This window comes from Sapajus apella, unplaced genomic scaffold (genome assembly GCF_009761245.1).
Source record: "Sapajus apella isolate SASKATOON/1434 unplaced genomic scaffold, GSC_monkey_1.0 scaffold11, whole genome shotgun sequence".
Lineage (NCBI taxonomy): Eukaryota > Metazoa > Chordata > Mammalia > Primates > Cebidae > Sapajus > Sapajus apella.
This window is the reverse complement of record NW_022436951.1, coordinates 14013831-14041369: the sequence shown is the minus strand read 5'-3', so window position 1 is coordinate 14041369 and position 27539 is coordinate 14013831.

The window sequence follows — 27539 nt, the reverse complement described above, 5'->3', positions numbered from 1 at the left end:
CACGCCTGTAATCCCAACACCTTGGGAGGCCAATGCCAGTGGATCAAGCGGTCAGGACATTGAGACCATCCTGGCTAACAGGGTGAAATCCCTTCTCTACTAAAAATACAAAATTAGTTGGGCATGGTGGCGTGGGCCCGTAGTCCCAGCTACTGGGGAGGCTGAGGCAGGAGAATAAATTGAACCCCGGAGGCAAAGGTTGTAGTGAGCCGAGATCGCACCACTGCACTCCACCCTGGGCGACAGAGTAAGACTCTGTCTAAAACAAAACAAAACAAAACAAAACATACAAACAAAAAAACAAAACAAAACTGATTGTAACAAAGGCCGAAGGAAGCTCACACCAAGACTATTTGGGATTGAGCAGTCGCATCAGTTGTCCTCACTTTGGCTCAAGTAAATTCTGTATTTTGTGCCTCTGCCTTTTACTTTTAGATTGACAATGGTATATTTTTCCACTTACTTAAGTTTTCTCTAATTTCTCTCAGCAGTGTTGTGCAATTTCTCATCCCCCCACAACTTACCTTTATTTTGTCAACTTTGTCATATTTTGTTTGTTGATGCTACTGTAAATGATATTTTCAATTATTCGATTTTCAATTTCTTATTTCTAGTATATGGACTTTTGTGTATTGGTATTGCATCCTGTCTCCTTGCTAAACTCACTTGGTAGTTCTAGAAGTTTTTAAATAGATTCCTCAGTATTTTCTATGTGCACAAACATCAACTGTGAATGAAGACATTCATTTCTTCCAATCTAATCTACATGACTTTTATTTCTTTCCCTTGCTTAAGTCTACCAATTAGTACATTAAGTTTGTTTTTGAATAGATACAGAAATCTATTTAGTTTGAGAAATCAAACTAAAATCTGGTCTGATAAATATTACTTACTTGCATACTTGAGTTCTTAGTGTGCACTGTAACCTAACTTAGTAGGTGAGCCAACTGAAAACCTAGCTTAGGAATTTGCTTCTCTAACAATAGCTGAGTCTTATCCAATCACAGCAGCAATGCTTCAACCACTCGCAGGTGGCCAACTGTTCAAACTGTGTTCACATAAGGCAAATCCCAGCTGTACCAATCCTGCATTTCTGTACCTAACTTTTTTTTTCTTTCTATAAATCTTCAACCATGTGGCAGCAATAGCCTGGAATCTCCCTGAATCTGCTCTGATTCTGAGGGCTACCCAATTTACAAAATATTTCTTCTGGCTTAATTCAACTCTGTTAATTTTAATTTGTCTAAAGCTTTTAATTTAATAAATCAAAAATAGAAAAAAAAAGAACTTTGTTATACACTATCGTAGAAGAAAAGTTTTAGAATTTCATCATTAAAGAAAATTTTGATGTACCTTTTCTAGTTCGGGGGGTGTTTTTAAAAAAAATCTAATTTTTACTATTTAGGTCCATTTTGAGCTAATTTTTAGTTTGGTTAAGGTTACCATTCATTTAAGATTTTGTTGTTCTTTTGTATCACCATGACACATTTTTAAAGAATCAAGCATGTATAGCAATTTCTCAATCTCATATTCCACTGTTCTATATTTCTATGTACGCATCAATACTATACCACATTGATTAAGGTATATTTATAGTAAGGCTTAAAATCAGGCAGTGTAAGTCTCCCAACACTGTTTATCTATTTCAGAATTATCTGGACTTTAGTAGGTCCTTTGCATGTCCAATAAATATTTAGAATTGCTAGTTAATTTCTAAGAAAAATTGGTAGTCTTTCACAGCATTGATTGAAATTGAATTGAATCTGTAAATTGATTCACAAATAATGGCATTTTCAAAAGCTCATTTAGTAACAAAGTTCTCATTTCTTACAATCATCATCATAAACCACACAATGTACATAATAATACAGTTTAATATATAAAGCAACCTATAAGCATTGGTATCAAAATGTTATCATCTATCAAATGACAAAGTGCCATTGCTAGAAACGCAGTCAGATGATGATTCAAGGGTTGGTTTGTTGTCCTTAGAAATCATGAGGACAACTGACATTACATACACACAGCTTTGAAAAGTTAACATCAAATGTTTTTTTAAAAGCAACCGAAAGGGAAAGACATACCAAACTAAACAAAAGTTTAGACCAGCAGAAGTCATGATATTTTTAATTTAAAAAAAAAAAAAGGAATTTAGAGATAAAACACAGTCCTTAAAAGGAATATTGTAGTTGTAATCCTCAGTGTAACAACATGGGAAAGGTGGGCAAAAGATATTTCATGTAAGCCGTGGGCTTCTGGGCCATATATTTTCCATTAAACTTTCTCTGAGCTCAATAGTCTAAAAATCCTGACTTAACTCATGATGTTTCAATATTGTTGAACATTTATTTAGTGGGAATATGGACAAATCAATTGATTTTCAATAAATACAATTACTATGGCACTTTATAAACATTATAAAAGATTTATATATATTGTTACATTTTTGTTTATTTTACACTGCCTGTCATTTTTCATTCATCCATTACTCCTAAATGGAAAACCTGAGTCAGAAGGTACTCATTAAGTTTAAAGGTAATATACATAGATATAGTTCTAAGTCTTGTCCTGGGCTAGGTTTGAAATATTGTTTCTATTGTTCTTGTTTTAATTAGGTGCACATTAAGAAAATGTTTTCCACCGGGTGAGGTGACTCAAGAGGATAATTTGAGGTCAGGAGTTCGAGACTAGCTTGACATGGCGAAACCTCATCTCTACTAAAATACAAAAATTAGCTGGGTGCAGTGGCAGGTGCCTATAGTCTTCCCTACTTGGGAGGCTGTGGCAAGAGAATCCCTTGAACCCAGGATGCAGAGGTGGCAGTGAGCCCAGATCATGGCATTGAGCCGAGATTGCGCCACTGCTCCCCAGCCTGGGTGACAGAGTGAGATTCTATCTCCAAAAAAAAAAGGTTCAATTTGACTTTGCAGCTTCAAACTAGGAAATATGTATGACAAAATAAGAGATAGGAGCTAGCACAGGGGGTTAACTGTTTTTAATGGCATGTTCTGTTTAGGTGAGATTTGGCATATATTACATTTTGTCATCTTTCAAAAGAGTAATAAAAGGTAATTGGCAACGCATTCAATTATTCTAATTATATGATGGGGCTTCTTAATAGTTGATAACCCCTGAAAGTTGTCTGGCTCACCTGTTTCCTTATCTGGCTGACTCCAAAATTGCCTAAAGTTAAAACTCAGTTGTCCCTGCCTGTCTTTTCATTTAGACAGGGCTCATCACCATATATCTCACTGAATGGACTCCAGGTCTTTCATCCCAAGTTTCTAAGGCCTCTTCTTAGAAAGCCCCTGACTGTTCAGTAAAAAGATTTATTTAAAATGTCAAAGAGGCTAGAGGCAGGCATTTGTCGGGTGGGAACATGACTTTCATCCTGAAGTTTAAGGGAATGGGAGCAAGAGGTTATAAGCACCTTTCTCATTGCTCTACAATTCCTCACCTTCCAGAAGTAACTGGCTACTTGATCAAGAATTGAGAGTCCTGTACCTGGTGCCACATAAAGGTGGTTCAGTAGCTCAAACAGGTGGCTTTGGAGTTTCTGTCTCTATCAAAGACTGGAAGGAAAAGTCTTTAACCTCATCAGAGTTCTACAGGTATCAAATAGAAATTGTTGATAATGCATAATGGGAGCCTTCTCTTGAAGGAGAGATGATTGTGGGTGATCCTCTGATAAAGCGTTATGAAAAAGGAGTCTATGATATACATCTCGAATTTAACATAAAAGAATCTCTTGTATTGCCTTTTCATTGGTATTGCTATAGAAGCTTTAATGTAATATAAGGCTGCCTTTAAATAGGCACGAACTTTTCACTGTTTCATATGTTTCTCATTATCACACTATTTTTCTGTCCAAATTGATTTTAATACTAGGTAAAAATTGAGTTTGATATTGCTGAATATGGTGTAAAAGCCTAGTTATACATCCTAGAATAGCAAAATTTTCACATATACACTTTTCCTTTATAGATGTGAAGAATAATTAATTGTCCCTAAACACTCTTGAGTTCCCTATATGTGACTGCATTGAAACACCCAGTTTTTCTGTTCCTGGTTATTGCTTTATTCATTTTTGTGGCAGAGTTTTTAAACACAGTTTATGTGCAGCCACACTTTATTGCATCTCACCATTATGAGATTAAAAGGCCAATTATCATTTTAAAGGTCAAAACTGACAGGTTATTTGCAATATTTTTATAGTTCTGCATGGGGAAAAATTAATTTGTTGCATCTGTTCACACTGGAAAAGAAATCTGCCTTTGGAAAGCATAGCTGTGAAAGACTTTCCTACAATGAGGATTTATAGTTCTGGTTTTTGGAGTACTGCCTATAGTTTCAATAATATTATGAGAGTTAGAACATAAGTGTTAGTAACTGAAAGGCATAATTTTTTTACCTGATATAATAATAGGATTATAAAATGCTTGAATTGTCTTTTATCCTACTGTCAATTTTATCTTATCTGTTTGTCCCATAAACACTACATTTTAGCCTTGATTTTCTAGAAAGTAAAACATGACGTAATTCTTATATGCTAAATTTTTTTGGTGTCATGAAAATCAGACAAAAGCATGAGTGTGGAAAAAGAAGGACAAAAGACAAAAGGTGGTGTTTTATTAAATTGAGCATAGTTTCCAAGAAGACAAATATGATTGCTGTCATGTGATATGTCCATGAGTTTACTCAGAACCACAGAGAGCACATCAGTTCCTTGAGGGAAGAAAAGCAAGAGATATCTCTGTAGTACCTTCCTATCTCCTGTCTCTTATTAACAAAATGTTTGTAGAAAAATAATTCACCTGAACTGGGCCACTAGGGAGACAGAAGTTCCAAGCTGGGCCTGAGTTTAACGCAGTTGGACGGGATGCTGAAATTGCCACAGCTCATGCTTAGGAGAGCACAACAGTGGTCTTGTCTAAGACCCATCCCTGGTTCTATGACTACTCTGAGACAGCTTTTTCGTGTTCAGGGTTGAAAGTCAGTCACTGTAGGCAAGGCTTTTTCCTTGCCTCCAGAGAGGCAAGGAAAATGAATGAGACCCAAATTACTTTGAGTAATACACTCATTGAATCTTTATTAGTTTACCCTTTGTTAGTTCAACCAGAGAAGTAGTAAGTTGCATGTACTCTAAGATAAGTGCAATTAAATAGCACTTATGCCTTCATATGGTACACAAAGTTGTTATTAGAAAAAGAGGTCCTCACTTCTATCTCAGAAAAGGAGGAACAAGTTCAGTTCTTCAAAGTGGTTGTCAATTTCATTCTCCTCAAAAGACATACAAAGTGTTAGCAAACAAGATATAGTCCTTATTGCTGCAGGTGGTCCCAGAACCAAAACTGATATTTATCATTGAATTCCTGTATCAGTCATTCTAGATTTAACTCACCTTTGGCCAGCACTTCGGCTGGTTCTCATTTGTTTGTCCGATGAAATGATGAGAACTTCATCATCTTAGTGAGTTAGACTTAAAGTATCTCGCCCTTGATAGGTTCTGATTGATGACACACCACATTTATGGTTATCTGCTTTCTTTTCCTGCTAGTCCAGTAGCTGAAGGAATTTACGTTGGCAAGGTGATAGACCAAAATTTTTAGTAAGTGCCCCTTGTGAAATTTGCTTTCTCTATGAACAAAAGTTTTGGATCCTAGTGACTCCTAAGTGTGTGGTGACAGAAGCACATATTTCTCTGTGGGTCAGTGAAAGAGATGTTGGTAAGGACTATCCTACTTCCACCATCCAAGTCTTAAACTTTTAATTGTTTTTGTCACAGGTCTGTTAACTTTCCTGCTCTCTGTTATAATGTAGTTCACAAGAACCTTGACTATCTTGATATTCTACAAACATCATGTGGACCTACTATGTTAAGAATAGATCCTGCTAATTCAACCAGGGAAGTAGTAAAGTTGCATGTACTCCATGGACTTACTCTTACCTGTTAAGAAAGACGCAGACAAACCAAAGGGTAAGATATAAGCCTTTCAACTATTTGTTCATCTGCCACACTTGTGATGTTTATGTGGATCTAGTGGATCACCCCCAGGAAATTTTCCAAATTTATGAATTTTTTTTTTTTTGTAATTTGAACCTCTAGCCACTAAGATAAAAAGATGTAACATTTAGTGGGCCTCTTGGATTCTGGAGGGTTTATGGATACTGCTCTAATGCTTTACACAGTGGTTTAGAAGGTTGCTAGTTTAAAGTGGAGCAGAGAGCAAGGGAGTACTCTGCATTAGATTGCAGCCTACAAATTGCTCATATAATCTGGCAGGTCTGATGGTGCTGGGTGTACTGCAGGCAGATTATAACACTTGGTGAAATCACGAAAGTTTCCCTACAACCAGTTGGTAAAAGTTAAAAAACTGAGGCCTTTTTAACAGTTTGGTGTGCTGTGTTGTTGCTATGGAAAATAAACTGTTATCGCTTAACAGTGACTCCCCTCTCCTCTTAAACTGACCTTAAAGGGCTTTGGCAACAGGATACACATCCAGCAGGCAGAGCCGTAAGTGATGCACGTAACCATCCAATACGTGTGGAAAGGAAGGTGGCCTAAGGTGTGGAAATACTCAATTAACTTCTGCAGTGTGGTTGAAGATTCAACCACAGGTCAGGGTCCTGAAAGAAATAATCTAAAGATCAAGGCTAGGGAGTTCTATGAAAAATGAATACGGCTTATGCAGACTCCTTAATAACGGCTGAATTGGAGACTACGGAAAGAGTACCGAAGTGTTAGATTTGCAGAAATAAATAATATTTGTTCTATTTCCCATGGAAAAGAGGAAGCCATAGAGGCAGGTAGCTCCTTTTTTACTGGTTTAGGCAGCCAGTGTCACCACTGAGAAAGAAAGAATTTTCTAAGAAAAGTCTAAGGAATTCTAAATATCTATTTTTTTTAGAATACAGATTTGGGGATTTCTCTCTTCTCCAGCTATACCTCTTTTTTCCAAACCAGTCACCCACATCCACAACCTAAATGCCATCTATACACCAAAGACCTATATTCCATATTTAGATCCCTGGAGAGGAGGCAAGTCTGCTTAGAAGATAAAGATGGAGCAGTCAAGAATAAGGAAAGACTGTGAGGAAAGAGAGCAACCTCAAAAGCTAGCCAACAGATGGGAATATTTTCAAAAGGAAGGGGAATTTCAATTGTATTGAATGCTGTTGCTGAGTCAAATAAAATTAGAATTCAGAAAAAGCTTTTTTGGAATTTCATAACTTGAAGGTGTTACAAGACATTGCCAATATCAAAGAAATGCATTGGGGTTATGAGGGAAAAATGTAGATAAAGATTAGCTGAAGAATGAATAAGACATGTGAAGGTGAGAACATTCTATCTCTGCTAAGAATCTCCAAAATAATTTTAAGTTTTATGAAAAATATGTATTATATTTAATACCTTGATATCAGGCATAATTTTGTCATATGTTAAATAATAAATGGTAATCTTCAGTTTTGCTTTACCAAAATGGCTTAAGCTTCCAGTCCTTTCACCCCAACTTTTGACCTAAATATGCCAAATGCACATTAACCCATTGCTATTTCTCTATTCTAAAAACCTCTTCAGGCTCCTATCCTGTCATTGTGAATCTTCTGACTAATAAAAAAATAATAATTAGTATTTATTGAGACATTGTGTCTTTTACCTGTACTATTTCATTATATTCTCAGAGCAATCTAACGGCAAATAAACATGAAGATAAGTTCTTAATATTTGTCTCTACTAACTTTATAGTCTCATCAATCGCTGGTACCCACCCCCAATTAAATTTGAAGAAAAATTGTAAAAAACAGTATCAATGACCTAACAAGAAAGCAAGCAGATGAAAATAAAGCATTCTAAAATATAAAGGGAAAAAGAATACGGAACAGAGGTGTTTCTTCAAGCCTGAGGTGTGAGGGAAAAACTGTGTGAAAATGTCCCTAAGCCCTGCTTCCCCATCTGACTCTCTTAACTTTTCCATATAAAAATTATCAGCAAAAATAGCTAGCTTAGAAAGAATATCACTCTGATAATAACTGAGACATGTTTATGGATATTTTTATAATATAATTTTTAAAAAATAAAAGTAATGAATAGATAAAAAGACATAGAAAAATGCAATCACAATTACTGAGTAAGAAATTAGAGTAACTGGGCACTGTGGCCTACGAGTGTAATCCCAGCACTTTGGGAGGCTGAGGCTGTCAGATCACTTGAGGTCAGGAGTTCAACATCAGCCCTGCCAACATGGTGCAGCCCTGTCTGTACCAAAAAACACAAAAATTAGCAAGCGTGGTGACACACATCTGTAATCTCAGCTACTCTGGAGGCTGAAGCAGGGGAATCACTTGAGCCGAGAGGCAGAGGTTGTAGAGCTGAAATTGTGCCACTGCACCCCAGCCAAGGTGACAAAGTGAGACTCCACCAGAAAAAGAGAGAAAGAGAGAGAGAGAGAGAAAGGAAGGAAGGAAGGAAGGAAAGAAGGAAGGAAGGAAGGAAGGAAGGAAGGAAGGAAGGAAGGAAGGAAGGAAGGAAGGAAGGAAGAAAGGAAGGAAAAGAAAGAAAGAGAAAGAGAAAGTAAGAAAGGAGAATAATCTGATACTTATCCATTTTCCATTCTATGTCAGAGGTTAAAGAAAATAGTTTTCTTTGAAAAAGATGCTCAAATAGGAGGTACAAGGGCTCATATAAAAAATAATGAGATAACAAAAGCCATTAAAAAGTGTCCTGTCAGAACTCAGGAATGAAAGGAATAAGAAAGGAAAAGAAAAGCAAATCTGATGAACTCTCGTAGAGAGATCCAAGATGGCCAAACACTAGTAGCTCAGGATTGTAGCTCCCACTGACAGCTCAGAGAACAAGAGGACGCCACAATTCCAGATCAATTTTTGTTGCTCACGCACCAGGAGATTCCCAGCGGAGGAGCCCCACGTGTCACCAGCGTGACTCTTGAGGCCGGTGAGGTGGTTTTGCTGCTGCCTTGGTGCGGCGGTTCTCGGTGCAGAGTCAGAAAAGCACTATCAATCTTAAAGCCACTGTTTTGGCCGGCGTAGTGGGTTGCTCAGATTTTAGCGCTGGGAATCAACAAGTTGGACGTCCATTCAGAAACCCAACTATAAAGACGGTAATTATAAAGACCACAGATGGATAAATTTATAACGAAGGGAAGAAACCAGCCTAAAAAGGCTGAGAATACCCAAAATCAGAACGCCTCTCCCTCTACAGGGGATCACAGTTCCTCATCAGCAACAGAACAAGGCCTGATGGAGAAAGACTGCGTTCCATTAGCAGAAGCAGGCTTTAAAAAGTGGTTGCTAAGAAACTTCTGGGAATTAAAAGAACTTGTTCTAACCCAATGCAAAGAAACTAAGAACTTTGAAAAAAGGTTTGATGGAATATTAACGATAACACACAATTTAGAGAGGAATATAAGTGAATTAATGGAGCTGAAAAACACAGCACGAGAACTTCGCGAACTATGCACAAGTTTTAATAGCCGAATTGATCAAGCAGAAGAAAAGATATCAGAGGTCGAGAACCAACTTAATGAAATAAAACAAAAAGACAAGATTAGAGAAAAAAGGATAAAAAAGAATGAGCAAAGTCTCCAAGAAATATGGGACTATGTGAAAAGACCTAATCTACATTTGATAGGTGTACCTGAATGTGACGAAGAGAATCAATCCAAGCTGGAAAATACTCTTCAGGATATTATTCAGGAAAACTTTCCCAACCTAGCAAGGCAGGATAATATTCAACTCCAGGTAATACAGAGAACACCACAAAGATATTCCTCAAGAAGACCAACCTCAAGGCACATAATTGCCAGATTCACCAGGGTTGAAATGAAAGAGAAAAAAATACTGAGGGCAGCCAGAGAGAAAGGTTGGGTTACCCATAAAGGGAAGCCCATTAGACTCACAGCAGATCTCTCAGCAGAAACCCTACAAGACAGAAGAGAGTGGGGGCCAGTATTCAACATCCTTAAAGAAAAGAACTTTCAACCCAGAATTTTACATCCAGCCAAACTAAGCTTCATAAATGAAGGAAAAATAAAATCTTTTGTGAACAAGCAAGCACTCAGAGATTTCATCACCACCAGGCCTGCTTTACAAAAGCTTCTGAAAGAACCACTACAAATAGAAAGGAACAACCAGTATCAGCCTTTCTAAAAAATACCAGAAAATAAAGAACATCAATATAATTAAGAAATTGCATCAACTAATGGGCAAAACGCCAGCTAACATTAAATGACAGTATCAAACTCACATATATTGTTATTAATTCTAAATTTAAATCAACTAAATCCCCCAATCCAAAGACACAGACAGGCAAAAAAAACCAAGACCCATTGGTATGCTACATCCAGATCCACCTCACATGCAAGGATACACAAAGACTCAAAACAAAGGGATGGAGAAAAATTTATCAACCAAATGGAGAGCAAAAATAAATAAACAGAAAGCAGGAGTTGCAATTTTTGCTGATAAAATAAACTTCAAAGCAACAAAGATCAAAAGAATCAAAGAAGGATATTATATAATGATAAAAGGATCCATGTAACAAGAAGAGCTAAAGGTCCTAAATATATACGCACCCAATACAGGAATACCCAGATATATAAGACTTATAAAGAGACTTGGACTCCCACACAATAATAGTGGGAGACTTCAACATCAATATTAGACAGATCGATGAGACAGAAAGTTAACATCAATATTCAGGACTTGAACTCAGATCTGGAACAAGTAGACTTAATTAACATTTATAGAACTCTCCACTTTAAATACACAAAATATACACTCTTATCAGTACTACATCACGCGTATTTACAGGTTTAAATGAAATATTGGTTGGCTGCTTGTTAATTATTTTCTTCCCTCATTTTTTTTTATGTCTCTATTATTAAACACAATTACAGGCATACCCAGTTTTAGACTGCATTCTAGCCCAGGCAATAAAGCAACACCCCTGTTCTCTCTCCCTCTTCCTCTTCCTCTTTCTTCCTTTCTTTCATTCTTTTTTTTTTCTTTTTCTTTTTCTTTTATTCTTTCTCTTTCTTTCTTCCTCAAAAAAAAAAACAAAGTTATGAACTCTTTTCTGAAAATAACGTGAAATCTTCTTGCTGTTAAAGAGGAATTAAAGGCAGATAAAATCTCAACTCTGTAATATGCATTCAGTTGTTTCAACTCCAGGGACACAGGTGTTAAGGTTGAATCGCAGTTAGAGAAGCCAAGTGCCCAGCACTGTTTCTAGCCTGTTGTCCGCTCCCCAGTAAACTTCAAGTCTTTATAGAGGACAATATTTTTCTTTCAGAAACTGCTGTGCCTACAGCCATTGAGCAATGAAGCATTTGTCTTGTTACTCCTCCTCTCAAGGATGTCAAACTAGAAAATAGCATCCTTTCTCTGGGTATCTGTGTTGCTGTGAAGTTGCAAATAAAGTTGTTTACTTGCTTCAAAAAAAAAGTGCTCACATGTATACCTATGTAACAAGCATACACATTCTGCACATGTACACCAGAACTTAAAGCCAAATAAAAAATAACAAGGTAATAACTCATGTAAAAAAATGCTCAAAAATTATAGACCTTCCTCAGTTAACACTATGCCTAGAGTGTGTTGAAAACTTCTCCCCAGTTCATTTTTGTTAAAAAGCTATTCTCTGTTCTTCCACCTGAACCCCTGGAAGACTGCAGAAGTTACAGGGAAAAGTACTGGAATGAATATCCAAAGGCTAGAGACTAATGTTATTCCATTACTAACTTACTGAGTGACTGACCTTGAACATGTCTCAACCTCTTTAGAATATTGATCTAAATATTACACATATTTACTTTTTTCTAATTTGCTTTACTCTTTTGTTGGCATCTGCTTCTAAAAAAAAAAAAAGAAGAAAAGCAAATCTATTGAATGCTACAAACTGAAAAATAAAAAAGAAGGAAAGACTAAAACTGTAGTTAAATAGAGGAATAGTTTGAGAAAATAACACTAGAGAAAATATTTATTTTTTTTGGGGAGGAAATAATAGATATATATGGAACAAAAAAATGAACTTATTCATGATGTTTGTTGTTGAAGAAGATAGAATAATAACAAAACAAGTAGAAACACTCCAAAAAGTATAAACTCTATTTATTGAAATAAAGAAAGACCTGAATCTGCAGTGATGCATTAATGAATAATCAATGTAAAGACATACCTGAAGTGAAACTATTGTGCTTGTAGGATAAAGAAAGAGTCTTAGAGCTATAAAGACAATAATAATAATAATAAATTAATTTACTGGTAAGGAGGAAAAAACATCTTCAGATTTTGAACTTTTGTATGTAGACACAGTTTAATCCATTGCATCATTCCACTGTATAAATATAGCACAATTCATGTACTTATTCTGTTGCTGATGTGCATAGTTTTGGGCTTTTATATTCAGTGTTGATACCAACTATTGTGTGCATATCTTTAGGTAAATACATATAGAATTTTTTATATATAGGCAGTGCTTCTGTAAGAGTGGACTTGCTGGGTCATGTGGAATAAAAGTGTTCAGTTTTAGTTCAATACAGACATTTTTCCAACATAGTCGGGCCAATTTACAGTAGATGTTCAGTTTCTCCATATACTTGCCAACACTCAGTACTGCTTGGCTTTTCATTTAAGCAATTCTGATGAGTGTGAAAGATTTTTTTAAAGGTAGAAAACACTAACCTAGAGAAGAAAAGTACAAGTTAACATAAAGGAAGGGCTTTTTGCTAATCAAAAGACACTATTAAGAGTTTACAAAGGCAAAGTTTAGCATGTGAAAATATATTTATCATTCATACATTTATAATGTACATGTAAAAACATATTTAAGTATTTCAATAAATTTATTAGTAAAAGAGGTCCTGGAAAAAATGAACAGATGACTTGAACAGGTCTTGTACCAACAAAGATGTCTAATAACAAATAAATATATGAAAAATACTTACCTTTGATGTTAAGGAAAAGGCAAATTAATATTCATATCCGTTAGAATGGTTAACATGAAAAAATTTTCTTTGTTTCTGCTTAGATCCTGGAGTCATACCAACCAGACATATCTTTATGTAATTGTCCTGATAGGACAATTACAACCGTGAAATCACATAATGGAGAATGGAGTACTCATCCACTCAAACATTTATCCTTTGTATTTCAAGCAATCCAATTACAGTCTTTGTTATTTTAAATTGTACAATTAAATTTTTATTGACTATAGTCACCTGTTGTACTACTAAATAGTTGGTCTTATTAATTCCTCCTAGCTATGTTTTTGTACCTATTAACCATCCCCACTTTCCCCCTCAGTATCCCACTACCCTTCCCAGCCTATGGCTATCATCATTCTTCTATGCTCTATGTCAATTTCAATTGTTTTGATTTTTTCATCCTTCAAATAAATAAAAATGGATAGTAAAAATTTAAAATCCAAATCCTAGCCCCCAAAAAGGCAGGATCAATGTTATAAATTTTCCTAAGAATATTTCTTCTCTTCTCTATCCAGCACTCAATCCACTTCAGAAGATTTATCTTGTGTTTAAGGCACATACTTATCATTTTTTCTTCTTGTTTTTTTCAAGCAAGTGTAATCTCTTTAGTGTCCCAGGTTCATTGAATATATTCCAAGGAACCATCTTGTGCTGGTACAATAGTTTGTCTCCTATTCCTGATAGGACAATTACAACCGTGAAAACTGGGATTAATTTACCATCACATACCCTTAAGACATTCATAGTTTTATTAGTCATTTACCTGTGAGAATTTCTGTTCATTTTCATGACCACTCCCCTCCTTTCTGCTTTGGAACTAAGTTTCAAGAGTTGGATTTGAATCTGAGCTGAAAGTGTCTTCATATCGCCATTCCAACTTAAAACATGCTTGAAGATCAAATTGTTGCATAGAACATGTAAAATGTGGAGAGAAAATAAGCTAGGAAAAAAATCCATGGGAATGCCCATATTTACAAAGCAGACAGAAAAACTCACAAAGGTAAAAAAAGAAAGATTAGTACAACTTAATAGTCATAAACTTCACAAGCTGTTTGTTGATGGAAAAAAGAGAGAGAAAATAGTTCAATAATAGATATAAAGTATAAAGTTTTCTATTACACAGTTTTGGTTGATTTGATGGGGCTCTAATATGACCAAGTGCTGATAAGAAGAAGTCTCTTTTGAAGGATAGACTGAAAAATATACAGAAAGAAAAAAGTAATCAATTGAGGTCTCTGAAATACTGTACAATTCACATTAGGCAGCTACAGCTGGCTATATTTTGTGAGAGCTTTTATCTATACGTGGAGAGAGAAATGTCACAAGAGTATGCCATTGTAAAATGATGCTATGACATCCTCTTCAAACCTGTCTCTGCAGGTACCCTGAAGAGGGGAGCATTCTACACGTACTCTTCAACATGCCCTCTGAAGCTCTTTCTACACTGTCTTTACAGGTCAGAGCATATCAGTAGAGGATTTGGGGAAATAAATATCTTCAATCTTGTCCGTTTTCATTTCCACTTCATATTAAAGACAATCCCAATAATAAGGGCTTTCTGGCAAAGAGTAAACAAAAACTTGTTCTTTGAGCATAAAACTTGATATATTGATATGCATTTGAAAAGATACTTTGAGTTACTCAAAATTTGCATATTTTTATACATGATACCTAACCTCACCCCACCTTTGGCACTCAAAGTGACAAGTTAAGAATGGTAGAGGGGAGTAAGTGCTTGGAATGCAGTTAAATGCAGTGTAAATGGATTCTTTTAAAGGATTACAGTTTTAAAGGTTACTTAACCTACACACGACTCCGTTTTTCCTACAGAAGAATAGGAATACCCTTTATTATTCATAAAACTCTTTAAATATGTCACTTCATTAATCTCCTATACTACTTGTGATCTTAGAGAAAAAAACTAGATGAAATACAAACGCTTTAAGGCTGGCACTGAATTTTAGCTATAGAAACTCACATACACAAAGGCTTGAGCTATTATTATTTCAAGCTGTGATAGGAGTTGCAACTTCTCACAAACTATAATTAAATAAACTGGACACGTGCCTTACTGAGTTACTTAAAAATATAATGTTAGTATAAAAAGACACACCAAAGCAATCAATATTTTATAAAACTGCTGGACTGGAATATAGTTTCTGACTGGTATTAGTGTTAAATGCATTAACTTTAATGAAGAACTTAGTAATGATCTCTTAACAACCTTATTGGGATATGACTGCTTTTAAGTGGCTTTTACTATGTCCTTGGAATTAATATGATGCATGTGACAAAAGCTTGTTCAGTGTTAAGAGAGGATTAGATGAAAGAAATTAATTAAAGCTTCCTTGCAACGTTTTCCCCTTGAGCTACTCAATATGCTGAAGTGGTCTGACAGTGTACTATTCTTTCGATAAATCTACTCATTAAATAACTCAATTGGGTTTAAACACACATTCTATTTTTTAAAAAAATTAGACCGTCACTTTTCTCCTTGTCTTTCTAATCTGACCCCTTTAAGCCACTGCTATTTCTGTGATTTGTAATTATCTTTTAGCTTCAATAATAGGATAGACACGAAGTGTGTCCACGTATTTCAGAGTCCACCAACTCACTTTCCTAAGACCTGTCTTCAACTGAAATAGCAAATTTAAATGGCTTAGGGACATTTGTTTAACTGATCTTCTAGAAAAGCATTAGGATAATTTTCTAGACCAGTAATCATAGCCATCAGTTATGTCCTGTGATAGTAGATGGAGCACAGTTCTATGAACTTTGTTAAACCCTATTCCTACCAAGCTTTAACAATTGTAATAATCATCACTTTTCAATTTTCTATTTTATAAATGAATAGCATTATCCATCTTTAAATTTTCACAAGTTGTGATTTAGCTTGTTTTAGAAACATTGTTATATATTCATTAATTTTTATATATTTAAACAATTATTTATGTTAAATAAAAAATATTCACAAAAGAAAACTTGCTTCTTTGACAAAAAATGCAACACTTTACTATGACAATGCTCATAGTCTATGAACTATGAACTATGTCATAGTCTGACTATGATAATGCTAAAAATGTAATGGGATATAATATTTCCTTAAAGATTATATCAAATTTGATGTGTTCAAGTAAACAAATATGAAATTCAGAGTTCCTTACTGATCTCAATCAAATAAAAATCCCAGTCTTTAAAATGTTACAATGGCTGCTTTTTTCTCTCAGGTATGTGGAGGATGTGAATATAAAGTCTTCCCTCTAAAATTAATGTTGGTCTGTGCAGTATAGTCTACATATAGTCATATGTACACTCACAAAGTATTTATGTTTATTTGTGTATGCAAACACATTAATAGCACTTAAAAGGAGACAGATATATTTCCCACAAATTCAGTAAAAGATACGCAAAATTTATGCCATGAGATAAAAAGAAGAGAAATAATTATTTTTGTTAACATACACACAAACATGATTGATTCCTGGCTTATAATGTAGAAAACAATATAAGGAACACAAATGAAAACAGAAACACTGCAATTAGTCATTGTACACTAAAGCAAACAATTATGCAACTGTGTAAAAATAATTATAAAAGTTCAGTTCTTTACAGGGTTCATTATAACCCATGTAAGCCAAAAGTGCAGACCTTTAAAAGAGACTTCATTAAAAATAAACCATTATTAAGAGTAGATTAAAAGTGTGGCCACTTTGCCTGTTCTTTGTCAATATGTTTTGGGTGCTGAGAAGCAGAGAACACAAAAGGCGGCACCATTTTCTGATATTGCAAGCGAAATAGAATGGTTCGATTTGAGAGGTACATGCTATACTAATTGTGTCAAGAATATAAAAAATACCACCATATGCACTTCAAGAAAAAGTAAATATTTAAATGAGAACACATCCACTTGGAGAGCTTAGAATATAGTGATTGTTTTTCATTATTTTTTAATTAAGTAATTTAGACAATAAATAGCATTTAATTTTCAAAATAAAATTCAACTTCAGCAGGATGAACTTGAGAACAGTTCTAATATTTTATACCCAAACATGCCCATTAAGGGAAAAAGTCTCTGCAAACTAAAATTATTAATTGTGTTCATCAGTGTAACAGATCAAATTCAGCACAAAGGTATGGGAATGGAAAAAAAAGTAGTATAGACAGCAACTAAGCTAACAGCAAAAAATATTCATACAAAAGCATTCACAGACTTTTACTCAGTCTTATTTCACAAATAGATTCTCTAAGTCTGATCAACATCAGCCTTAGGCAATGAAGAGGGCATTTAAATCAAATTTAGGATATGTAAGATAACTAATTCAAATTACAATGAAATTACAAATAACTAAACTACAAAGTTCCTAAAACATTGTAAGAAAGTACGAAAAGTAGGAATACGCACAAATGCACCTTCCAGATTGGGTTGGGGAGCTCATTTTCAGGAACTGGGGATAGAAACTTCGAAGCAAGTGTCCCATGTAATAGATCAGACAGATACTACAAATGAGAGAAGACAATGTTAAGTATGTGTGTTTTGTATTATGAATATATTTCTTTTTTGCTGCTACTGTAAGCCTACTGTGAAGATTTAAGTGAATATTTAATTAATTTTCTGTTGTTGATCTGCTCCTTTCCATGATATCATTCCATTTTCCAGATAGATCACCATACAACTGTACATTTTTTATATTCATTGATGATAAGCATAATGCTATCAGTAATCAGAACAATGTAACAGCCTTTGCAGAGATTATGACAGTAAGAGATATCTAGCATGGGTAACTCCATCTTGTTTCTAGTCTCACAGCCTGGCTGTCCTGACTCATTCCAGGGCATAAGCCTAACTAACAATGGGAGGGATTTAGTTTATAGTTTAATTTTGAAACAAGGATGATAATAGCCCCTCCTTAAAACTAATCCACTCCTTACTCAGGGACTGAAATCACCTTTGTAAAACTAATGAAAGGCTACGAGATTAGGATAATGGGAGGGGCCTGAATTCTGTGAAATATATGGGTAGTTAAAGGACAACCATTTTTCCTTAGCTTGCTTTTCTATAATCCCTTCCTACTTCAAATCATGCAGCCAGAGGTCACAAAATTTGTCACTTTGTCAATTGCTTCGAGAGATATGACTATTGTAGAATGTAAGAGTGGTCTTTTTGAAATGATTTTCAGACTTTTACATCCTGATGACAGACAAATTCCATCTGGACCTGTGACTCATAACTCAACCAGTCCTGTGGCCCCTACCCAGAGGCTGACTCAGACTCATTTGGTAAGGTTTTTTTTCCCACGCCCTCATGATTTTATCTTCAACCAATCAGCAGCACCCCTTTCCTAGCCCCTGCCTGCTAAATTATCCATTAAAAACCTTAGTCTCTGAGTTCCTGGGGAGGCAAATCTGAGCATTCTTCAACTTGGCTGCCTTGCAATAATTAAAATCTTTTTCTACTGCAATAATGCTGTCTCAGAGAATTGGGTTTATCTGTGCAGCAGGGAAGAAGAACCCATCAGGCAATTACAATAATTAGAGTGACTGACCATTTCTATGTGCTGTGAGTTTTGTTAGTAATAAGTATTTTCCAAGCTGTGTTATTTCGCATAATAAGATCTGTACTGCTTATTACAAATAGTATAGATCAATAAAAACAGATTACTCAATGAGATTAATTTGTGAGTTTTTAAAAACACTACTAGTTCCAAATATTTTATTTCTTAGGAGTCTGAAATAGACTTTATTAGTATTGTCTGTAGTAGAATGACCAAATCATGCCAACTCTAGTATTCAGATACATTTTGACACATATAAATAAGAGTAAAGAAAATTTTGCCAGGCCATAAAGGTCTTTCTTCAGTGGGAAATCGGTGAGGGAGGATTATACTGAATAAAGAGAAAGTGAGGCCTAGAGAGGTTTATTGGAACAGTAGAGAGAAAAGATTAGTCTGAAAACAAACATTTTTATTGCCAATCTTCTCCAGCTCAGACTGAAAGAATAGATGTCTTTGGGCTGGGAGCAGTGGCTCACACCTATAATCCCAGCACGTTGGGAGGCCTAGGTGGGTGGATCACTAGGTCAAGAGATCGAGATCGTCCTGGTCAACATGGTAAAATGCAGTCTCTACTAAAAATACAAAAATTAGCTGGGCATGGTGGTGCAGCCTGTAGTCCCAGCTACTCGGGAGGCTGAGGTAGGAGAATTGCTTGAACCCAGGAGGTGGAGGTTGCGCTGAACTGAGATCGCGCCATTGCACTCCAGCCTGGGTAATAAGAGCGAAACTCCATCTCAAAAATAAATAAATAAATAAATAAAAATAAAAAGAATAGATGTCTTAGAGCTTTGCTTTACGAAAATGTATATGAAGAAATCTAGTCTCTGATATATAGTCTACAAGTGATACTAACAAAGTAAGACAATACCATTGGCAATGCTGAATGAAGTGTTGCCTATGAGAAGGACTGCTGTATGAGTTATAATAACATCTTTAGTAACAAAAATATCAATTTTGTGTTCGTGAAGGACCTTTAAAACTTAAGATCGTGAATCTAGCCTCTCTGCGTATATGTACCCATAAGGAAAACCTATTATTCTTGAATATAGGTTTATATTTATAATAAAGGTTTATATTTACAGTATAATAAACCTATTATTCTTGAATAATATAGCACCTTTATTATAGCAATGTAGAGGTAAAGGATGTTTTTCTCCTTGTTAGACTGTCTATGAGTAATACATTTTTCACTGGAATATCTCAAGTTGTTTGTATTTTTAAATGGAAGGATCCAGGTGCAATAATAGAGAATCTTCAAAAATCTAGGGGAAATATTTTAGTAGGAATTATTTCTTCCATGAGAGAAAAAGATTATAAATCACATCAAGTCAGTGGGTAACTTGTAGAATGGATGTCACTGGAACATCTAAATAAAAATTGATGAGTAAGAAAGGCAAGCTTCACCCAGGTCTTCTCCTTAAATATGCATACTAAGAGTCTTTAAAGCTTTTCATTTTATTTTACTTGAGAATATAATAGTTCTATATTCAAAAATTTATGTAATTCATATTAACATTTTTATGTGAAACATCTTCTACATAGTATTCTTACAAATCCTAAAATACTATAGTTTCTGTTTGGCTACTGTGCTATCTCTCAACCCTTCAGCAATAACACACACACAAATATTTTCTTTTATTTTTATTGCTTTTACATTTTTAGAAAAATTTAAAAATTACTACTTAATTACTTCACCTATAAAGATAAATTTATCATTTTCTGAGACGCAATTTAAGGTGCATTTGTTATTATCCTGTCATTTGTTTTCTCATTCTTTCTATTTTATTTCCTCTTCTCTTTTAACACTGCTTCATAATTTTGTCACCCTTTTGCTCACAGGGAAAAAATGTGGCATTTTGAAATATCAAGTAATATGTGTTATAGCTTTGCTAAACATCTCATCATCAGTTTGTTGCAAGAGATTTATAATGCAGATTTTCATTAAAAAAGAGAAAGAATCAACACCATATGTTGTGCTAAATCCTATGCAGCTGCTGCTACAGCAGCTTAATAACATATAAACTGGAAGGCATTCAGTGCTTTGTATGATATACAGGACTGTAACTTCTTTCAAATGTTGTGATTTTTTAAATATTAAGATTAAAATCTAAGAAAGTATGGTAAAATAACATAACTTAGAAGTGTTCACATTTATTTTATGGAAAAGAGAGTTCTCTTTGAATCAGAAGCTAAATGAGTATCTATAACTGAAATTAAAATACCCAGCTACTCCTGAAATTGAAGTAGAAAAGCAGACTAAAAGAGGAATGTTCTATATTAATGCATCTCCTCTAGTAATCTTAACTTTATTGCAATGTGCTGTTTGCCTAAATATCAATCTATCTGGCATTTTTATTACAATTCTGCAAATGGAATGAGAGCAAATGAACCATTCACTGCCTTTATTTTCTGGGTATAATCATGTTCCTGTTTTCCATTCTATGATAGTCAACTTTCTTATTCTCTCTAACATAAACCATTCTTGAGCATTAATGATCAGTTATGGTAAGAGCTTGATATTGTACCCTGTGCTCATTTATATTATAATGTACACAATGCCAGAATCAGTTTTTTATAAACTTTAGTTGAGAGGTTAGAAAATAATACCCTATGGGAAAACCTTATATATTTTAAATAAGGTTTATGGGCCAGCCAAATATAAGACAAATACCACTGTATATATAAATTTTAAATTTACTGAATTTAAAATAGCAGTACTGAAGAAGGAAGATCTTTCGTTAAAGCACCATAATGTAGACTTAGTCACTTTTTTAAAAGTGTCCATCTTTCTATAGAAATTGAATGCATTTTCCACATCAAAAGAACTTTATAATTGTGATTATTGATTTTCCTGTATCAATATAAATTTTCATAGTCTCTGTATCATAATAGAAATAAAATAAGTTTATAAGTTAATGTTAAAAAAGTGTTTCTTTGTCATAGATTTAAGATAGCTGGCTATTTTTTTCAATGTAATATTATAAGCACAAGATGTAGATTAATAATCTTTCTGAATATAGACATAGAATCCTAATAAAATTTTCAAAGTGAATTCAGTAACAATAAAAATATGTTTACATGACTAAGTGGATTTTATCCAAAGAATGTATCTTTGATTTAATTTATGAAAACTATCAGTGTAACACACTATATTAATAGATTAAATTACCCAAAATATGTGATCATGTCAATAGACACAGAAAAAGCATTTGCAAAATTTTAACACTCAGTAGTAATAACAGCACTCAATAAACTAAGAATAGAAGCAAAATTCTTTAGTTTTTATGAGGATACCTGTGAGAAACTCACAGCTAATATCAAAGTTAATGATGAAAGACTGAATGCTTTATGCCACAGAAGAACAAGTATTTTCACAATACAGTAAAAAGAATAAAATTATTGAAAATAATTCACACAAATGTGTAAGACATGTAAATAGAGGACTACAAAGTTTTGTTGAAAGAAACTAAAGGAGATAAAATATACAAATACATCTCATATTCATGAACATCCCTTGTTTATGATTAGGTGGCAATACTCAAATAGACCTACAGAGGCAATGTAGTTTCACTAAATAAAATCTCAACTTTTTTTTTTTTTTTCCAAATATTGACAAGGTCATCCTAAAATGTATACGAAATGCAAAGGACATAGAGCATCCAAACAATCTTTAAGAAGAAACTCAATGCTGAAGGACTCACACTTTCTCAACTTGATCCCAAACTGCAATAATCTAGACTATGTGGTACTGGCCTAGGGTATTCACATAGAACAATGAAGTAGAAATGACATCCAGAAATAAATCTTTACACTTATGGTCAATTTATTTCTTACAATATTTCCAAGACAGATTTGGGAAATAGTAGCCTTTTCAATAAGTTACTGAGACAATTGTATAGTCATATGCAATAGATAGAGTGGACCCTTTTCTCCTCACATCATGACTAAAAATAACTCAAAATTGATCATTGCTCTACATGAAAAGATAAAATGTAACAGTTTTAGTAAAAAACATAGGAATAAATTTTCAGGCAATGATTTCTTAAAGATGACACCCAAACCACTAGCAACCATAGAAATAATAGATCAATTGCATGTCAAAAAAATTAAACATTTTGCTTCAAAGGACACCATCAAGAAGTTGAATACACAATGTACAATGTTTGCAAACCTTATGTCTGATAAAACATATGTACTGGGATACAAAAAGAACTCTTTGAACTCATTAAAAGTTTACCCAATTAAAAAATATGTAAAGGATCTTAACAGGCATTTCTCCAATGAAGATAAAGGACCAATAAACACAAGCAAAGATGCTACATGTCATTAGCCATCATGGAAATGCAAATCAAAATTACAGTGATATACAACTACATACCCACTAAAATGACTATCACAAGAAAAAAAAAAAAAAAAACACACCCAAAAAAGTAAAACAGGTCATAGTTGTGAGCAGTGAGGATGTGTAGTAAATTGGTGATGGGAATGGAAAATGGCACAGATCTTATACAAAACATTTTGACTTTTTCTTAAAATATTAATTAAACCTCAGGATTCCCCACATCAGAGCTGCTGTAACACTGTATCCCTTCTGCCCTCTGCTGGGCCAGACAGCCACCCATCATGACAGGAAGCAGCTGGGGGCTGGGCCAGCCCAGGGACTGTGGGCCAGAGTGGGGTGGTGGAACTGAAAGAGCTATAACAGAAATGAGCTGAAGCCCCACCTCCCCTCACCTTGCCAAATTGCCATGACAAGAAAGACAGAAAAGCTATATAGCCCTTCTGGAAGCTCAGACCTTGGGTCTCCCTGAGTCAGGGCTGGAACATGCTGAAACGCACTCTTTGGGGCTTTGTGGTTTCTGGCATCTAAAGCTTTCAGTGAACACCATGTTTCCCTCTTCCAGACCCTGGTGCCCGCAGCAGAAACTACTTACAGTACATCTGGTCCAGCCGCAGCCTCACATGGACCTGGTGACTGTGCTGGCACCTGATACTGCTGCTCTGCTGCAGCAGTCAGAATACTTTGCTGTATGCAGTGGCCAGACCCCACACTTGCCCACTTACACACCCTTCACTATTTCTCACCTGTCTTGTGTTTGGCAGGCCCGGGATCCAGGCTGGTAGTGCGGGCTGAGCACAGCCTGCCAAACCTAGTGGGTGGAACGAGCCCAGTGGGTGTGAGCAAAACTCAAGCCACAGTGCCACCAGCCACAGGGGTTTCCAGCTGGTGAAATGACACCCTAAGGGACCTGTGACTCTTGCTCTAGATCTTCCCATAGGATTGACTGAGGCCTCTATTTCAGCTACATCAAGACTCAACCTCTCACTATTTTCTTCACTTCTTTACAGAAATTATTACTAAGAGCACTGCCTAATAAACCTTATGTGAGTAAATCTCTGTCTCAGACTTTTCCAAAGGACTTCAATCTGGCACAAACTCTAATCCATCAGCTCCTTTTCTTTATTATTGCACAGATTTCTTTATTATTCCAGATTGCTGCTATTCCTGACAAACAACATTTCACTCTCTACTTTTCACTGCACCAATTGTCATTGGCAGTCACTAACAAATCAAAGGGATACAAGGAGTTTTTGTTCTTGTGACAAGAAATCACTGACTTTCAACAGATGATCTCCTTTGGAGGAAATAGAAGAGTCACAGTGAAATACCCCATTTAATATTAAGTTTGATTATGTAATCATCATCGAGTTGTTAAATCTATTGGCATGGAGGCGAACTTGTCTAAGAAGCAATGTCTATATCCTGCCTGTGCCTTTAAAACAAAAATGAGACCTAGAGATTGGTTCAATACAAATTGTAGTGATTTTTTAGGACATCGAAAAATATAAAAAGATCTATCTCATACTTGTGTCATTTTCAAGCAGAGTGAGAACATACTAAATCATATTTAAGCTCAAATAATTTCTATAGAATTTGCTCCCCATTCCTATTCTGATTTATGTCTTGCATCTGATACCCACAGAAATCCTGAAATTTAAATCATTTTGTCAAAATTAGTTTTTATGAGTTTCACTATTATATATGACTGATTTATAAATATGAAAAATATTTTTAAATATGATTAAATTAAAATAATAGCAGTATATTTAATAAGGCCTAGTGCAACAAAGGTAGTTTACTATATCTAGGACATTCCTTCTAGAAATTTCTCTGAAATTTGTGGTCATCACACATCACATAGTGTAAAAGTTGTACAAAGAGAGTATCAAAGTGTGGATATAATTAGGCACAAAAGTTGTAAAAATTGTAAGACAATACTAAGACAATCTTTAAAGAAAAATATGGAATTTGAATTCGTTGAGCATATCAGAAAGGGTTGTCAATCCAAGAGGCATAAAATGGAAGGTCCAGTTGCCAATATGAGTTGTGTGTGTGTGTGTGTGTGTGTGTGTGTGTGTGTGTGTGTGTGTGTGTCCCTAGAGGGAGGCACAAAAGACAGAAATAGTAAAAATGACTTAGCTGAATGGTTTGTTGGTTTGCATAGTTAAGAAATAAACATAATTCTGAAAAGAACTCATTCTGCTGGTTAAAGAAAATTCTTATACGCTGTACAAAAAGGTTTAATTGATCACAAAGGGCTCTATAAGATAACAGTATTTCATGAAATTGTTTAAAGCAGACACATAAGCTCAAAATAAAGCCAATCAAAGATACCTGGGGTAACTGGACCTTAAGAAAAGGAATTGAAGCCTTCATGTCTGGGGAGAGAGTGTCCTGGACATGACATGAAGATGAAAGAGGGCCAGGCTAGGTGGCTCACTCCTGTAATCCCAGTGCTTTAAGAGGCAGAGGTGGATGGATCACTTGAGGTCAGAAGTTCAAGTCCAGCCTGACCATTACGGTAAAACCCCATCTCTACTAAAAATACAAAATTAATTGGATGTGGTGGCGTACACTTGTAATCCCAGGTACTTGAGAGGCTGAGGCAGGAAAATCGCTTGAACCCCAGTGGCAGAGGCTTCAGTGAGCTGAGATCAACCACTGCACTCCAGCTTGAGCAACAAGAGCAAAATTCTGTCTCAAAAAGGAAAAAAAAAGGATGAAAAAGATGATAAGTTTAGGAAAAGAGGAGGTGCAAGAGCAATAGGAAACTGGCTTTTCTTTCATGACTATTAAACATGTGTGATAGAGAGAAAAATAAAGCGCAAGTATTTTGAGGGTAGCTTTGAATACGTAACTAGAGAAGCAAAAAGTTAGAGCTCTGTTTGTAAATGTGAGTTGTCACCACAAAGGTGCTGTTTGAATTCACAAACGTAGATGAGCAATTTGGGAGAACTATTCAATGACAAGAATGGAGCCCTGAACTTATTTTGTGAGCAAAACTCTCAGAGAAAAAAGTCACATACAACTCAACAGGAACTTGCTTAGTAGTGAGAAAATGGCGCCATAGCAAACAGCCCCAAGATTCGGCACTAAAGAAAATAAATGGTTTGAACACTTTTACTACTTGCTTGGCATTTGTTATTAATTGCACTGACTGAGTAAGTGACTATTTGTGCAGCTCCTATAAAGTGATCTGAATTTCAGAAATAAAAAATATATGGCATTCATTGAGTCAAAAGTAAGGTTGATGATTAAGTGAAATACATAGAAAGGCATCAGTTTTAAATTGCAGTTTAACTTCTTCTGGGGTTGAAAATATTTTTTATACCTTCAGCAAAATCCACCCAACTATATTTATAACACAAGAGAACAGAACTAGACAGACATAATTCAAACTTGCAGAGTGTGGAAACTTTCTATAATATTTGATAAATTTCTAGAACTTGATTGAGGACATCTATCAGAATAAATGGTTAAATTTTCTTTTTGGTTTGTTATAATAAATAACATTGGTGCCTTTTTAAATTAAAAAATATTAATCCACTTATTGAAACTATAATCATAACTAGTTCAAGTTATATAATAAATTTATAAACAGACTCTTTTAGATTTAATCATGCACAGGCCAAAAAAACATAGAAGGAATGTGACCAATTTGTTGTTTTTGAAGGAAACATACCAATAACCTAGCTTAATATTAATGAAAAATTGAGTGTTACTATATCATTATATAAAGATTTTGAAAACATTCTCATAAGTGCATGTGGAAATTCACTCTGCCACAATTTCAAATAGGCAAATAGAAAAATAGTGAAGAATCATTTACCTAATGGACAAATGTAAATTCATTCTAGTTGTAGAGAGAAGCTTCCTGCTGCCTTGATTATGTGATGCTTTCCTGCTGCTACATGAGCTCACAAAAAAACTAGAAAAAAAATTAACATTGTGCCATTATGAGTTCGAAGCAAAGAAACAGCAGTGCAATGTTCCATTGATTTCTTCACCCTAAAAATATCAGCTCATGAATTATCCTTGCTGCAGATATTTGACACATAAAATCAACTGCTTGAAAGACAAACTATGTGAAATGGCATATATGAGAATCCAGCTTTAACTGCTAACTTTAAAGAATTTAAGATAAAGGAAATTACATTTTATTGTGGTTGCTCATGATTGTTTGTTCAATGAGTTGTCACAGAATCCAATTTCCGCATTAGCCATTTTCTGTGTAAGGAATTGATTCTTTTGTTTCATTTATAGGGATGTGATAGTTCTACAGCCTTCTTGACTTATTATGAGAAGTATTTCCTAAATCACCAGTCTTATGGTGGATAAAACTTGTCTGTTTACACAAAAGGCCTTGCTCAATTTTAATCAGTCTTAAGTGCATAGCTTTGCAATGAATCAACAAAGTGAAAAGTATATTTCTAGTGATATTTCTTTCATAACACAATTATGTTTCACATAAATAAAGTGGAAAATAATCCTACTTATTAAAAGGTAGACAATAAATATAAAACAAATGCAAATGTAACATTCATAACCCAAAGAAATTCAGTGTCCTAGAATTACCCTGTCAACTAATGTATAAATCAAATAAGAAATTTCTTCTCCCCATTCTATGAATGCAGAGTGGGT